The following is a 17,295-nucleotide window of genomic DNA, read 5'->3' as shown; positions in this document are numbered from 1 at the left end:
ATTCTCAGCCCTCACCCTGCACAAAGGTCAACCCAAACTGGACCCCAGACATTAATACAAGACCCGATTTGAAACAAGTAGAGGAAATGCTCCAACGGTACACATAAGCACAGACTTTCTGAGATGGACTCCCGCAGCTCAGGAAATAGCCAAGCTGACACAGATTGCACGAACTCAGCCGCATCTGCACGGCAACAAGGAAACGCACACTGAAAAGACATGGGGGAAGAACAGGGTCTCATCAGCTACGGCTGACAGATAGATGGTCAGTATCCAGAATGTGAGGAGAGAATGAATCCGGTCAACAGAACTACAGATGACTTTAAATGAACCAGTACAAGTAGCTAATAAATGCAAGAAAAAAAATGTCCAGCCTCTTAAGCCATCAGGGAAACACCAATCAATAGTACACCGAGATTCTAACTCACTGCAGTCAGAATGGCTGTCATCCAGGGCTCCGGCTGTCATCCAGGGCTCCGGCGAGAGGTTTTGGCAGGGATGCCAAACCTTAGATGGTTTCACTGTGTAGCCCTCACTGTCCCGGAACTCACTCTGTAGACCAGGGTGGCCTTGAACTCACATAGATCTGTCTTTCTCTGCCCCCTGAGTGCTGGGGTTAAAAGCGTGCACCACCATTGCCTGGCAAGTTTCAACATTTAAAACCCTAAATACCTCTGAGACTGAAGGCATACTTTTAGCTGTGAACAGGAGTAAAACAAAAAGAAAGTTATATACAATATAACACAAAATGACACCGAGTAAACCCATTCCAAGGGGAGAAATGGGCATAGCGAGAAAAAGACTAAACCAAAGCAAGATTGACACCCAGTAGGACAAATATTAAACCCTACATGCCCCATGTCCATCATCTCAGATCCATGGGAGCATCGTCTGAACTCCAGTGGCCCCACCCCTGTGCACGGCCTTGCTACCTGTAGCTCACATGGCTTCTTTCTTAGGTAGGCTTCAGCCATGCAAGAGTTCTTATTACTGGAGTCTCCAACATCCTGGGGTCTTTGCAACTTAAGGTTCACTCTTAGTGCTTTCTGCATAGCTTCTTAGGGGCTCTCTGACCCTACCACACATTTGTCTGGTCTTCCTCTGGAACCTTGGTATAAACATCAGTGACCCTTCTGCAGTCTGCATTTTTACAAAACTAGCTTCATGTAAACAAGGCCACGCTCTGCTGCCAGCTTAAGACATAGCCAGGCCTTGTTTTAGCATGAGTTCTGTGGCCTCTGAGTGTTTGGGCAGTTGACCTTATGGTGGGGGAATTGTGGTTGTGTAGTTGGAATTTTCTTTGGGCCACCAATCAGCTCCCAAACAAAGACACAGAGACTTAACTATTAATTATGAATGCTCAGCCTTAGCTTAGGCTTGTCCCACTAGCTCTTTAACCTAATTTAACCTATTTCTGGTCATCTGGCAGGCTCCGGACATCTCTCTTTCTCCCTTGTTCGCTCTCGAGCCTACATTCCTCCTCCTTCTTATGCTCTTTGCCTGCCAGCCCCACCTGTCTCTCTACTTCTTAGCTATTGACTATTCAGCTTTTTTGTTAGACCCATCAGGTACCTTCAGCAGGCAAGATGAACCAAATGTAACACATCTTTACTTAGTTAATGTATTTTTTTAAGGGCTGAACGCTCTGTCTGCATGTATGCCTGCAGGCCAGAAGAGGGCACTAGATCTTAATATAGATGGTTGTGAGTCCCCATGTGGTTGTGGGAATTGAACTCAGGACCTCGTGAAGAACAGCCAGTGTTTTTAACCACTGAGCCGTCTCTCCAGCCCTACTTAGTTAAACTAATACTTCACAACATAAACAAGTGCAGCACACCTTTGCCTAGTTAAATATTCTGCAGAACTTCCCGTGTGGTCCTTTTTCAATAGGATGCCCTCAAAGTTGTTCTCAGTTATTCTTCTTTCAAGTGGGTTTGTGTTTTTACACCTTGGGCTTTTGATGGAAGGGCTCTCGATCCAGGAGACTCCCCTATGTCTCAGTGCAGAGTTGCATCCCTGTAATGTATCTTTTTGTCAACTACTCCTTTCTCCAAACTTGCTTTGTCAGCAGCTCTAAAAGTTATTTACTCTTCTTTCCTGCCCTAACAGCACACCTTAAAGATCCTGCTCTGCTTTTTGGCTTGTGCTTCCCACTGTAAAACTGGCTAAAAGCAGCAAGCAATAACTAATCCACAGCTCCAGTGTTTTACTGCCTTGACATTTCCTCTGCCATGTAGATTAGCGCATTACTCTTGTATTCGGCCTCACACGGATCTTCATGGACACAATGTAGCCAGCTTCTTTTCCAGAATGTAGCACGGATAGGCTCTCATGCTGCTCTCGTCATTCCTTTTTCTACTGTGGAATCCATGAGCATGGTGTGTGCTGGTTTCCTGGCTTTCTACTGACAGAGGTTAGAGTGTTGTAAACGTCTTTAATCCACATCTCCAGACTCTTCCACATTCCTCCTACGAACCAGGTCCAAGGTCTAACCACACCGTTCAGTTTGTTACAGCAGCAGTCTGTTCTCAGTACCCTTTTTTAATGTATTGGTTGCTTCTCATCACTGACACAATAAACGACTTAATGGGGGAACATCCTTATTTTGACTCCTGGTTTCAGAGGGTTTAAGTCCATCCTAATGGGGAAGGCTTGCAACAGCTGGAGTGTAAGGTGGAGGCTGTTTCACATCGTCAGGAAGCAGAGAGCCAGGCAGGAACCTATGGTAACATTCAGAGACTCGCTTCTAGTGACCTCCTCCCACCAGCCCAACCCTATCTCTTAAAGTCTCTATGTGCTTAAAGTAGCAGCAGAAGCTGGCGGCTAAGTTCTCAGAACGTGCATATTGGGTATTTCACATTTAAACCATAACCACAATTATATCAAAAAGAGTTTCCAGAAAAGGAAAGAGCGGTATAGTACTCCTCAAGATCCCTGACAAGTTGGCAAGAGTATTAATAATTCACAGAGTTTTAGTTAAGAAAGTTGGTTGAAGCTTTGAAGAATATAACAAAGGACTGATGTGGTTGTGAAGAAAACAGGAGCTAGATTTGAGTGTGGCATCATTAAAAGATTAGACGACCGCACTGAATGTCCAGAGGTGGAACTGTGAGTCGGTGGGGAAACTCTCCTGTCGTCTGTGCTTCCTCACCTGTCCGAAACCAGATTCAGAACCCACGGTTTTTGAGGATGAGGTGTTGTATAGGTATGATGTTGGTGATCTTTTCTGTTTAACTTTGTATGGGGCTCCTTGTTAGGGTTAGGAAGGTACTCAAGCAAACCAAAATCTTGAGTGTGCCAGACAAACTCTACCCCAGGTTTGCTAGGGATGAGAGCTTACCTGGGAAGACCTAGAGTAAAGGACAGAAGTGGGCGCTCTACTAGTAACTGTCAGTTTTCCTTCAGAGTAACTGTTGTACTACAACAGAAAATAAATACAACAGAAAGAATCTTAGACTGAAAGGGGAAAGATAAAAATACAGAAAAGGAATGCTTTCTGAAATGAAAGAAGTTCTGTTTTGTTTTATGCAAAAGCATTAACAGACAAGAAACACGTGCATATATACCGAAACAGAAACAAGGGTTGGAAAAGGAGAATGATGGTCGATGAAGGAAGGACTTGGCATCCAGTGTAATCTTAAACATGGCGTTTGCTTGCATGACAGTGTCTGACAAATGAGAGAACCAGCTTTCTGTGTGCAGATACTGTTGTGTGACAAAACTCCTTTGCAGGAAACACTGCACTTAGGACAGACAAAGTCTGGGCACCACCATAGTCCAGCTTGGTTCCGCAGTTGGGTTTTATTGGGGTTGCTTACAGGAGTATGGGTGAGAATGATTCCATCACCAAGGCTCACCCCAGCGTGAGTGACAGCTCACAGAGCTGGGAAGCTGGAGCTCACTGTTCAGCCTGTCGGCAGCTCAACAAGTTAGGGGTGCCCCCTCCAGGAGTCTCTGTTGGTCCAGACCTCCCTGCGAAAGCTCAGCTGGGTTTGCTTCTCCTGGCAGCGAGTATGGCTACAGTCTTTGCAGCTTGGCTTGTCAGAGAGAGGCCCAGTGATTCTGGTGAGTTTTAGGGACTTCCTGGATCTGTTTTGAGTTGGTTGCTTCCCTGCAGGATGGCATGCCTCTGTCTCAGAGGAGACTATTACACAGCAAATACCCACCACACACTATTTACGCTTTGTGTCGTGGGTATGGCTAGGAGTTGACATAGACGGGTCCTCATTTTCCTGCATAATGAAGGTAAGAAAAATATCACATATGTACTGCGAAATAAGAAAATGCTAAGTTAAAGTTGGAGAAATTAAATATATATAAATGTTATTGATGATTTTAATAATTAGGTAGTTTTTTAAAAATGTATACTTCAAAATACTGATTTATAAAGTTGATTTTTAAAAATTCTTTTAAAGGCAGGTTTTCTGCATCCTGATATATTATAAATCACATATTTTTATTATAAAGCCAGTACTTTTTCTGGTTCTTTTATCAGTTGAGTATAAATGTCAAAATGTTATTATTGATGTCAGCAAACATAGGAAGGCTGTCGCCACCTACTAGTCTACCTATGATTGATTCTCATGTATATGAAGTTTTTAAAAACAACCCATCTATAAAAGAGGGTATCACTGGATATCTTAAAGAAAAGCTTAGAACTGCACAGCTACAGAATTTTATCTTAGGAAAGCATTCAAGTTCATGTATTCTACAAGCCAATTAGGAAAGTAATAGATGCCTTAACACGGCAATCACATAAATGTACTGAGAATAAAGCCAGCATGTTTACCCTACCTTGACAGTGGTTAAACTCTTAACCATCCACTTTATCCACATATATTTCTTCATGTTTAATCTGTTTGTAGTGGGGAGGGGAACAAAACAGATGTGCAGTACCTTGGGAGTCACAAATTGAAATGCTGATGGAGGCCAGGAAGGTGATGGCAAGTGTTATCATAAAAGAGGCCTCGGGCCACTGTCAGAACACCAGCATGGCAGTTGGTTTGGGCCACTGTCAGAACACCAACATGGCAGTGGGTTTGGGCCACTGTCAGAATACCAACACAGAGCAGTGGGTTGGGGTCACTGTCAGAACACCAACACAGGGCAGTGGGTTGGGGCCACTGTCAGAACACCAACACAGGGCAGTGGGTTGGGGTCACTGTCAGAACACCAACACAGGGCAGTGGGTTTGGGCACCTGGATGTTTTTGTTTAGAACATTCATGTAGGCAGACAGTAGAAGTTTTTCAACAAAGGCAAACTGCTTATTTTAGGAAAAACTTTTGAATGTTGAAATTAAACAGATTAGAATTTCATCCAGCCTTACTACTTGCTAGCTGAAAGATCTTGGGTGACTTCCTCCCATGGGTCCTCAGCTGCCAAGTGTAGATAATGATATTCTCCCAGCTTCATGAGGCAGATTTAATAGTATATGGCAAGTTCAGCACGGTGCATAATGATGCTCACACTATGGTCAGTGGCTGCTGAACGTGAGCGTGTGAGATGGGGTTGATGGCAGAGGGCAACTAGAGAGTTTTCAGGGTCATGGAGCTGTTTTGTCTTGGCTTAATCTTGGCTGCAGCGTTGTGTATACCTATCGGAGCATACTGATCAGTCTCTTGAAATCCATGAAGTTTTTCAAATAACTTCCGTGCTAACACAGCTGATTTCTAACAAGCGACTTACCCATTCTCTGCTCTTCAGTTGCGTTAGGGATTGGTAAAATAGTTTATAAAAGCCCTTTCCAGAGCTGTCACTCAGCTCTTAGGGTGGAAGTGGAGGTAGTGGTGGAGATTCTTCACTAGAGATTTTAAAGCCTTCCTTTTTGTTTAAACAAAAAAGAGGAAATGGTGTAGGATGTGTCGCTTTCATTGGTTGAATAAAGAAATTGCTTTGGCCTTTTGATAGGGCAGAAACTTAGGTAGGCCGGGAATACAGAACTGGATGCTGGGAAGAAGAACAGAGTCAGACAGACGCCATGAAGCTCCAGCCCGAGACGGACACAGGTTAGAATCTCTCCCGGTAAGCCACGACCTCGTGGTGCTACACAGATTATTAGAAATGGGTTAGATCACGATGTGAGAGTTAGCCAATAAGAGGCTAGAGCTAATGGCCAGTGATTTAATTAACACAATTTCTGTGTGGTCATTTTGGGTATAAGCTAGCCGGGCAGCAGGACACAGCCCGCCTCTCCTTGTACTACACTTGTATAAATAAAATAATTGTAGAATACTAGTAATTCCATGAAATAGGAATATCAAATCTTAACCTTTTTTGGTATGCAGCATCTCATTATAGCCATCTTTTGTTGTTGGTGGTGTGGTTTTGTTGTTGTTGTTTTGGGTTTTTTGTTTTGTTTGGTTTTGATGCTAGGAAATCTTTCATCAGAATATTGCACTGAATTCTTTATACATTTTCAAAGAATTCATAAGTAGGTCAAATTATGTCTGGGGAAATTGTATGCAGTAGTTTGTCTGAACACCCACATCAAAATGCTTCCAACTTGCAACAGCTAATATTGTATCTCTGCAGTTGTGGATGCTGGAGGTTCAAGATTTCCATGGTGTCAGGCTGAAGACCTGTGTGCTCTCGGGCCTCTTCCCTGTGCAGATGTCAAGGGAGAGCTCCCTGCTACTTCTTTCTCTTAAAGGGATGCACAGATTGGGGCTAAGATTGTAGGACTTCATCCATCAGAAAGCCAGGACTCAGGGTGGTTCTGAAAATCCTATGGCCACTCTGCACATATACTGTCCTATGCAACACAGGCAAGAAGAGTGTTCGCTGTCCAACCGCTCTTTCTGACAGGCTACATAAAGGGTTAGTTATAAAACTCACTGGGAGTGCAAAGATGAGTGTGTATCTGCCTTTTCTTTCTCGTATTTTTTGTGTATGTATGTATATGTACACACACACAAATAAAAGATAGTGGATGGGTCAGGCTACAGCATGTCAGAATTGAGGATTCTAAGACCAGGGTTTGAGCACTTCTCCCTGGGGTGTTCTTACACAGTTCAGCATAATTATCTATGGGGCTTTGTACAGAAAAGTCACTAGGAATCATACTATTAAGTATCTACCTAAAAATACCAATAATACAAGTATATTGTGTGCAAACATACAAATAGTTTAAATGGAAGTTTAGGCCGACTGTTCCCTCCAAGAGCCAAATGTTATTAACACTAAAAAAACAAAACAAGAAATAAATAGGGATTTTCTTGGTAGGATGGCAGCCAGCAGCTTGCAACAGGCTGCTGCCTTAGCCAGTACCTCCATGAAGCCCATTTTCACAGTCGTGACCTTAACGAGGCCGAGTGGAGGGTGTGCGAGTTCTTGCGGGCTCTGTCTGGGGAGGTGCCTAGCACTGCACTGTTTCAGCTGGACAACACATGAAACAGGGGCAGGATGAGGTCCGAGAAATGCTCGGGAAGGATGTTCGTGTCCCAGCCCCAGAGTGGCTGATCTCCCGGTCACTAAGGGAAGGATGGCTCTCCAGGAAACCACTGAAGTGTGCAAGCAGTGAGCACACATTATGCATTTCTTCCGTGAAACAGGAACATTAAGGCCAAAGGATTTCCTGTCCAAGTTCTGTATTGGCCATAACCCAGGAGGTCACCCGATGGGAAGGTGCTTGTTAATATTTAATTATTTTAGAGTACAAAGAAACTCATAATTTGATGGTTGCTTTGTGATTAAAAAAATAAAATAAAAACAACAGCCAAAACACCCCTTTTGAGTTGTTGGTCACGCTTGCCCAAGAGAGTCCTCCAACATTATAGGCTATTGCTATTGCCCTGGGTTTCCCTCAGAGGTAGAAGGTAAGTCCCTGTTGCTGAAAATGACCATTCACTTCTGACACCCTGCCCAGGCACCTCTGAGCCGGCACTGGCTCGAAAGTCTCCTCCCGGAGGACTAGCTTTTATGGGACCAAAAGGTGCCGTGCACACTTTCAAAGTAAAGAAGCAACCAACAGTCCTGCCCAGGTATGATTCCTGCCCAGGTATGATTCCCATGAACCGCAGTGCTGACCAGCATGGCACGATAACCCTGAGGCTGCAGTAGTGGCACACATATGCTCAACAAGAGGAAAACATGCCTGGTACTGGAAACCTAGCCAGCTACCCAGGGTGAGTGAAGTCATGGATCTTGGAAGAGAACCAGCAATCACCACTTTACTAAAGCAGCACAGTCCCTGACTGCTTAATAATTGTTTGCCTTTGTATCCACAGATAACTGCAGGAGGAAGGCTCACTGTGGATTTACTTGGCCACATTGGTGTGCCAGTTTGTAGGAGGAAGACCCGCTTGTACGTCCCAGCCACCCAGCTAGCTTAGCCCCAAAATAATCACACAGAAACTATTATTTAAAACACTGCTTGGTCCATTAGCTCTAGCATCTGTAGCATCTGATAACTTAGTCCTCACCCCTCATCAAGGAAAACCTTTGCAGTAGCTTTGCAACAGCTGGAGACCATTAGAGACAACCACTGCCAGTCCAAACATAGAGCTACGGCGCTCCCCCACCAAAAAGAAAAGTAAGAGCAAGCACTATAAGTTGTCAGAAATGTTTTAGTTTACAAATTTTAGACAGTGGATTAAAATACCAAGACGACTGAAATAATACCTACATGTTTTAAGTCCTTTGTACAAACCTGTCACCAGAACATTTTGTGTGCCGTATACTAAGCGTAAACACTACCAGGGTTTTTGTGTGTGGGTTGTTTTTTGTTGTTGTTGTTGTTGTTTTGCTTTTGTTTGGTTGGGTTTGTTTTGTTTTGTTATTTCATTTTCATGTTTTTCAGTGGAGACCTTAAGATAAAATAGTGAGACCCTACATGTTCCCCAGAATTAAGACCCAGCAACCATTAACTCAGACCTAGCTCCGTGTCCTGCCCATTGCCCTGGTGATGGTTTTCCTCCACCCTATTTTAACACAGATAACAGTCGTCATTTCATACACTGATTTTTAAATTTATAAAAGATCTATTTTTATTTACGTGTGTGTAGGTGTGTGCCACATATGTGTGGGTTCCCACAGCGGTTGTGTGACCCCCCTCAAGCTGTAATTACAGGAGGTTCCCACCTTGGTGCTGGGATCCAAACTTGGGGCCTTCTAAAAGAACAGTACATATGCTTAACTGATCAGCCATCTCTCAGGCCTCGTCCATCGATACGTATTTTTTATTGAAAAAATAGATTTTTTTTCTCACATAATATATCCTCATTACAGTCTCATCTCCCTCTGCTCCTCCCTACAGCCCCTCCCACCCAGAGTCACTGCCTTTCTGTCAAACAAGCTTCTAAGGGACAATAATAAATTAAGATATGTAAAATAAGTTAAAACAAAAACTAACACACTGGAATTGGGTAAAACACAAAAGGAAAAGAGCCCAAGAGAAGGCACAAGAAACAGAGACCCACTCATTCACACACTCAGGACTCCCATAAAAACACTAAACTAGAAGCCATAATATATATGCAAATGACCTGTGCAGGCCCATGCAGCCCCCATACACACCTGTGCATGCTGCCTCAGCCTGAGTTCATATGAGCTTTGCTCATGCTGATTTAGAGGGCCTGGTTCTCCTGGTGTCCTCATCCCCTCTGACTCTTACACTCTTTCTGCCTCCTCTTCCGTGGGGTTCCCTGAGTCCTGACAGAAGGGATTTGGTGGAAACATCCATTTAGAGCTGAGTGTTCCAAGGGTCTCATTCCTTACATGATGCCTGGCTGTCTGGCTGTGGGTCTCTGTATGGTTCCCATCTGCTGCAGAAGAGAGCTTCTCTGCTGGCTGAGCAAGGCACTGACCTATGAGTGTAGAATATTGTTAAGTCATTTCATAGCTAGTCCCTCTTTTTCTTTCAGCTTTCTTTTTTATTGTTTAGAATGGTATTTGGTTTTATCCTAGGCCCCTGCGCTATCTAGCTTCAGGTTCTTGGCCCCCCAAGTAGTGCCACAGATGGGTTCTATCTCATGGGGCAGGCTTCAGTCAAATCTCATATTGGTTGGTTACTCCCACACGCCTTTGTGCCACCATTGTACAAATGGTGTCAGGACATCCTTGTAAATGGAAGGGTTTTTGTCTGCGTTGGTGTTTATGTTTCTCTGTTGATAACATGCAGAGTACCGAAGACACTAGAACATAGGGCGGAGGCTGTGTGTAGACACAGCTCTACTTCATAGTCAGTGAGTTGTGTAGGCAGACAATGGAGCCTTGCCAACAGTTTGTGGAGAGCAACGTGTTGACTTGGGAACAGCCTGGGTTGTTTGGTGATTCCCGTGGGACCCCTTTGGCCAACAACTACTGGAACTGGTGTATCTACCTGCTTCTGCCTCGTGGGAGCTCTGTAGTATAATTGGAGATCAGGGGCAAGATCTCCATCAGCTCTTTACTTATTCAGGATTGTTTTAGCTCTCCTGGGTGTGTGTGTTTTTCCATATGAAGCTGAGATCCTTTTAAGATTTGTCAAGAATTTTGATAAGGATTGCATTAAATCTGTGGATGGTCATTTTTACTCTATTAATCCTATCAGTCCATGAACATGGGAGGTTTTTCAGTCTTTGGACATCGTCTTCAATTTCTTACCTCAGTGCCTTCAAGTTTTTATCATACAAGTCTTTCGCTTGTATGTATGGTTAGAATTACTCCTAGATATTTTATATTATTTGAGGCTATTATGTGTTGTTTTCCCGATTCTTTCCCTCTCTCTGTCATCTATATATAGGAGTGCTGTTGATTTTCGTGAGTCAATTTTATATCCAGCTACTTTGCCGAAAGTGTTTATCTGCTGTAGGAGTTTCCCAGTGGAATTTTTAAGGTCTCTTGTGTATAGTATCATATCATCTGCAAATAAAGACATTTGGACTCCTTTCCAGTTTGTATCTCATGGTCTCTTCCAGTTGTGTTATTGTTACAGCTAAGACTTCGGATGCTGTGTTGACTAGGTATGGAGAGACTGGACAACCTTGTCTTTCTATGATTTTAGCAGAATTGCTTTGAATTTTTCTCCATTTAAGTTGATGTTAACTAAAGGCTTGTAAGTTGTCTTTATCATATTTAGGTATGTCCATTACATCCCTAATCTCTCTAGGAGATTAAAAGTATCAAGAAGGGGTGTTGGATTTTGTCCAAAGGCCTTTTCTGCATCTAATGAGCTGATCTTGTGGTTTTTGACTTTCAGTTTGTTTGTATGGTGGATTACATTTATCAATTTATGTATGTTGAACCATCCCTGCATCTCTGGGAAGAAGCCCACTTGATCATGGTAGATGATCTTTTTGATGTTTTCTTGGATTCAGCTTGTATTTTTTTTTTTGAGAATTTTGCATCGATATTCATAAGGTAAATTGGTCTGTAATTGTATTTGTTTGATCTTTATGAGTTTTGGGTGTTAGGGCAACTGTGGCCTTGTAATATGGGTTGGGCACTATTCCTTCTATTTTGTAGACTAATTTGAGGAGTGTTAGCATTAACTTTTCTTTAAAGTCTGGTTGAATTCTGCACTGGAACCATCTGACTCTGGACTTTCTTTGATTGGGAGACTTTTAATGACTGTTTCTATTTCACTAGGAGTTATAGTTCTGTTTTAGTTGCTTATCTGTGGCACCTATGGAGAAGATTATCCATTTCTTTTTGATTTTCCAATTTGGTAGAGTACAGGTTTTTAAAGTATGTCCTTATAATTCTCTGGATTTTCCTCAGTGTCTGTTATGTCTCCTTCTTCATTTCTGGTATTAATAGTTTGACTCTTTTCTCACCACCTTTTAGTTAATTTAAATAAAAGTTTGCCTATCTTATTTTTTTTTTCTAAAAGAACCAACACTTCATTTTATTGAAACTTTGTATTTTGTTTATTCATTTCTACTTTATTGATTTTAGCCCTGAGTTTGATCGTTTCTTGCCATCTACTCCTTCTGGATGTGATTTCTTCTTTCTGTTCTAAAGCTTTCAGGTATGCTGATATTTTACTACTATGAGATCTTGCCAATGTTTTTATGTAGATACGTATTACTATGATCTTGCCTCTTAGAACTGACTTCATTGTGTCCCGTGAGTTTGTTTTGTTTGCTTTTTTGAGACAGGCTTTCTCTGTGTAGCTCTGGCTGTCCTGGAACTCACTCTGTAGACGAGGCTGGCCTCGAACTTACAGAGATCCGTGTGCCTCTGCCTCATGAGTGTTGGGGTTAAAGGCGTGCGCCACCACTGCCCGGCTTGTCCCATAAGTTTGAATTGTTGTGTATTCATTTTCATTTGATCTTAGTTTCCATCTTGACTCATGTTTCATCCAGTAGTAAGTGGTTCAGTTTCAATAAGTTTGTAAGCTTTCTGTTGCTTCTGTTGCTGTTGCTGTCCAGCTTTGCTCCTCGGTCAGACAGAATTCAAGGATGAAAACAGAGATGGCACTTTTCGTTTCCCGGCCACCCAGACCCAAATAACCACAGAGAAACTGTATTAAATACAACACTGTTAGACCAAAGGCTCAAGTGTATTTCTAGCTAGCTCTTACATCTTAACCCAATTCTATTATTTCATATTTTACCCCGAGGTAAAATATGAAGATATTCCATATTTATGGTTAACTCATGTCTTGCTTCTTGGAGCTACATGGTGTCTGCCTGACTCTGCTTCTTTCTCCCCCGCATTCAGTTTAGTTTTCCTGCCTAGCTCTATTCTGCCCTGCCATAGGCCAAAGCAGCTTCTTTATTAACCAGTGGTAATAAAATATATTCATAGCATACAGAGGGGAATCCCACGTCACAAGGAGTTATTTCAGTTTTCTTGTATTTGTTGAGACTTGCTTTGTGTCCAAGTATGTGGTCAATTTTGGATGAAGTTCCACGAGCTACTAATATGAAGGCATGTTCTTTTGGGTTTGAGTTAAATGTTCTGTGAGTATCTTTTAGATCTGTTTGGTTTATAATGTGGGTTAACTCCATCATTTCACTCAAGGTTTTATCCAGATGACCTGTGCATTTCTGAGAGTGGGATGTTGAAGTTCCCGCTATTAGTGTGTGAGGGTCTGTGATTTAAGCTGTTGTTGTATTTTCTTTTATTCTAGCCCCACATTGGAACGCCAGAATGTAGTTGGTTGTTTTTTGCTCTTTTGGCTTTGGGGGGCCTTCCACCCAACTCCCAAATAAATCATATAGAGTCTTACTGTTTCTTATGAACTCCTGACCTTAGCTTGGCTTGTTTCTAGCCAGCTTTATCTTAACTTAAATTATCTCATTTATCTTTTGCCTCTGGACTTTTACCTTTCTGTATTTCTGTATATCTTACTTTGACTCTTGTTCCATGACTGGCCCCTGATGTCCTCTCTCCTTATTCTCTCTTGCTCCTGCTTCCCAGATTTCTCCCATTTATCCTCTCTGCCTGCCAGCCCAGCCTCTCCTTTCTTCTGCCTCCCTATTGGCCTCCGGCTCTTTATTAGACCGTCAGGTGTTTTAGACAGGCAAAGAATCACACTTCGCAGAGTTAAACAAATGCAATGCAAACAAAAGCAGCACAGCCTTACGTCATTAAACAAATGGTCCACAGCATAAACAAATGTAACACACCTTAAAATAATATTCCACAGCAAGCTGTAGTCCTGTTTCTCTCACAGACTTGAGTTGTAGGGATAAGTCCCACCCCTTAGGGGGCGTGTTCGCCTCAGGCTAAAGTTCTATAAAATTGGTGAGCGTGCTCCCAGCGCTCTCTTCTGCTTTCCTGGTCTCCGCGGGAACAGTGGTTCTGTAAGTCTATTCCTCCATTAAAGCTGCCTATATTTTGACAATCTGTTTGCATTCGCTTACGCCGTTACATTGAGTGCCCTTGTGTTTGGTACACAGATGTTAAGAATTTCAGTGCCCTCTTGCTGGATTTTCCCTTTGATGAGTCTATACTGTCCTTCACTATCTCTTCTGATTAATTTTGGTTTAAAGCCTATTTTGTCAGATACTAAAATGGCTACACCAGCTTGCTTCTTGCATCCATTTGCTTGGAATATTCTTTTTTATCCTCTCACCCTGAGGTTATGTCTGTCCTGATTTTAATATTTTAAAATGTTCCTCTAAAGGACAAAGTGCTTTCATTTTTAATGACTGTAAATGCTATATTAATTTATTATTAGTTTTAAATAAAGCCCCTCGGCTTTATTAAAGAATTCAGCTAGGTTCAAATTTACACTTGTTTAAGCTTTTGTTTTGTTTTGTTTTCTGTTTGTAAGTTCATTCACAGCCTTTTGAAAGTTGTTTTTTGTAAGCAACCAAATATATTTTAAAGAAACTAATCTTTCAATTTCCACTCTGGAGTTTGCCAAGTGTATGTCAGTAATGCAATTGAAGATGCTTCCTGTCCTCTGCCTTTCCAGTTGGAATTGGATTTAGAACCAAGTCTACACATGGCCACAGGAGCTGTTTCGAATCTAAGGTTGAATTAATTACAATTAAATCAAATTAACTTATTTGTTACAGGACAGTGCCCTCATTTCAGATGACCAATATCCTCCACATGTACCAAATGGCTGCCGAGTGAGGTGGTGTGTCTGTGCTGTGTGTTCATCTACTGGGAGGCGGGCAGTGTCCCCATGCCTCCTTTCTTTCTGACTTTCATGGCTAATGCCCAAGTTCGTTATGTCATTGGGGCACAGAACGCTGACCATGTTCTAAAGTCACTTTCCACTGGCATGATCCCCGAACACTTGGCTGCTGCCTTATCTTACTTAGGCCATGTCATCTCTCAGAAGTGCTGGGAAGTGAAGACACAGCAGAGCTTGTGTGCGGGTTAAAGGGACAGGAAGTTACAGTTAAAAATGAGCCCCAGGTACATGCATCCTTAGGTAGGGGTAAGGATCGGATTGATTCGAAAGGAAGGAAGACGCTGCAGCTATAGCTTGCCCTTCGCCAGCCATCTGCTTGTTCCTTTTCTCTTCTTAATAATGCCCTTGGTGTGTTTAGAAAATTAACACGCCACCCTCAGCCTGGGACCTTCTTTCCATTCATTTTCTTGTGAGAAACTTGTCATGGAACTTCAACAGCTGTCAGCAGAAAGACAGGACTGGCATTCTGTCTTCCTGTGGGTGTGACGTCTGGAACCGCTGCAGCTGCTTTGTTAGGCTGAGGATGACAGCAGCCAGCAGGATTGGCGCCAGGAAGCTGGATCTCCAAACCAAATCTTGTCTGGAGTCCAGCCTGCCTCTCCTTTTTCTGAATTAACTTTACTAAGGTAAAATTTGCATGCAGTAACATGTGCTCTTTTTGACGACACATTTTGGTGAGTTTTGCTGACATAAGTGCACACGTGACACTTCCGAAAATACAGGAACCACATGATCATCTCAGACTGTTCTTTCCTTGCTTCCACAGGTCAGGTACCCTCGCTACCAATTGTAGAAACTACTGATCTTTCCTGTCTCTCTGTGAGGTGTTTCTGTAACTGGATTTAGTGGCTAAAGTCCCACCTCCGGCAGCTCCAACAGGCAAGGCTGGGCCACGCATGCCCATACCCCAACTAAAGAGAAGAGGAATGGCAAAAAAAAAAAAAAAAAAAAAAAAGGCAGGAAATGCAGTTGATGCACCGAGAAGAGACACGAAGGGTCCAGGACCTCCGTACATCTTTGGGGTGCTGACATGAGTTTTGGTTTTAAGTGAAGGAAGGATTAGGACAAGGACAAGAAGGCTCAGAGCACATCTGGATGAGACATAGTTAGCTGTCTACCCAGGATGGGGTCTGGAGGCCTCAGCACTGTGGATGTACACGGTAGTCTAAGGAAGAAGGGGAGCAGTCTGGTTGTGTGAGGTGGCTGCTGGGGTGCTGGGATCCAGAGTGACAACAGGCCCTGTGCCTTCAGCCTGGAAGGAGGGTGACAGGCTGGCAGATGTCCTGCAGTAATTCCCGGGCTCGTGCAGACTTGAAGCAGACAGACACACAGCGAAGGCGGGGCTTTAGGGCATAAAGGAGGACTTGGTGCTGGCTGCTGTTTCATAAAGAATTTCTAAGTGCTTGCTCCTTCTAGACATTTCCTGGCTTTTTTAGATTTGTTTGCTTGTTTAATGTTTTCATTTTCCTTCCATAGGTGTGTGTTTTAGTGCGTATTCATCGTGAAAAGAAACTGTCCTAAAAGGTTGTGCAATTTTGTGCTCTCACTAGCAATTTTTAAAAATATTATTTTATTATAATTTTATTAAGTAATGAATTTATCTATTTGGGTTGTGTGCGTGTATGTGCGTATGCACATGCATTCTGTGAGCCACCTGTAGAGTTCAGAAGACAACTTGCAGGAGGCAGTTTTCTCTTTCTACCGTGTGGGGGTCCAGGGATAAAACTCAGGTCGTCGGGGCTGGTGGAGAGCTTGCTTACCTAACACTGAGCCATTGGGGAGGTTTCAGAGAAGTTCCTGGAGAGGGATAGGAGTGTTAACCATGAGTAAAGCACTCGGTCAGCCCCACTGCGCTGTGCATGTTCTAATGGCTGGTGATACCCGGGCGATCGTCTGCAATACTCCGCCTGAGAGCTTTTCCACACCTGAAAGAACTTTAATTGGGTGAACTAGAAGTGTAACTTCTACCTTGTAGCAAGGCTTGATCTGTCCTCTTGGGAAGACTCATGGTACACACATGCAGGTTAGTCTAGGACCTAATGGACCTAGGACCCTGATGGCCTTTATACACATTTGGGGAGGTGGGTAATTGTTTTTACATGTACTTAATATTACTGCTACCTCTCAATCCCAGTTTGTTCCCTTGGCCTAACAAGATTTCCCCGTCCTTCCGGGATGTTCCTGGTCCAGGAGCTCTCCGGGCAGAAAGCCTGTGCAGTAACAGAACCCACCTTGTTGTCCCTTTGGTCCCGGCAGTTGCCGTCTTACATCACAGACTGCCATCTAGACCTGAGTTTTAGTCACCATTACCCCAGCTTTCAGTGGGGACTTGGTGGATTATTCCAGTTCTTGTCATGACCTGTAGGGGGAGGCTTATGTGTGAGTTTCTTATTTTCGCTTATTTTCTGTGTGTGTGTGTGTGTGTGTGTGTGTGTGTGTGTGTGTGTGTATGCTCATTTCAAGTCCCAACCCTTCACTGGTTTTCCCCATAGCTATTTTTCTTTTTATAGTCCAGAATTTTCCAAATAGATGTGCAGTTACATAATCTACAGATACAGGTTGGCGTTTCTTTTGCAGTTCTCAGTGTCTGTGAATTACCAGTTGAATTGCCTGGTATGGGAACTAGAGTGTGCACCCCATCCCCGAGTCTTACTTTTGGCAGAAAGTCCCTAACATTTCCCTCTATGAGTAGGACACTTGCATTCCTTGCTTTTATTT

General features: G+C 43.0%; 1 protein-coding gene and 1 pseudogene across 2 annotated transcripts in view; both read left to right on the top strand.

The window, feature by feature from the left end:
• Positions 1-17,295, top strand: part of Lrp12 (LDL receptor related protein 12) — a 72,215-nt gene that overhangs the window by 19,792 nt on the left and 35,128 nt on the right. The gene's annotated exons all lie outside the window — the stretch shown is intronic.
• On the top strand, positions 7,225-8,092 carry LOC126513366 (NADH dehydrogenase [ubiquinone] 1 alpha subcomplex subunit 6-like; annotated as a pseudogene).

Source organism: Alexandromys fortis, unplaced genomic scaffold (assembly GCF_014885135.2).
Source record: "Alexandromys fortis isolate MF-2015 unplaced genomic scaffold, M_Fortis_MF-2015_v1.1 scaffold_17, whole genome shotgun sequence".
Classification (NCBI taxonomy): domain Eukaryota; kingdom Metazoa; phylum Chordata; class Mammalia; order Rodentia; family Cricetidae; genus Alexandromys; species Alexandromys fortis.
The sequence above is the reverse complement of the archived record's forward strand: the minus strand, read 5'-3'. Positions and strand labels throughout refer to the sequence as shown.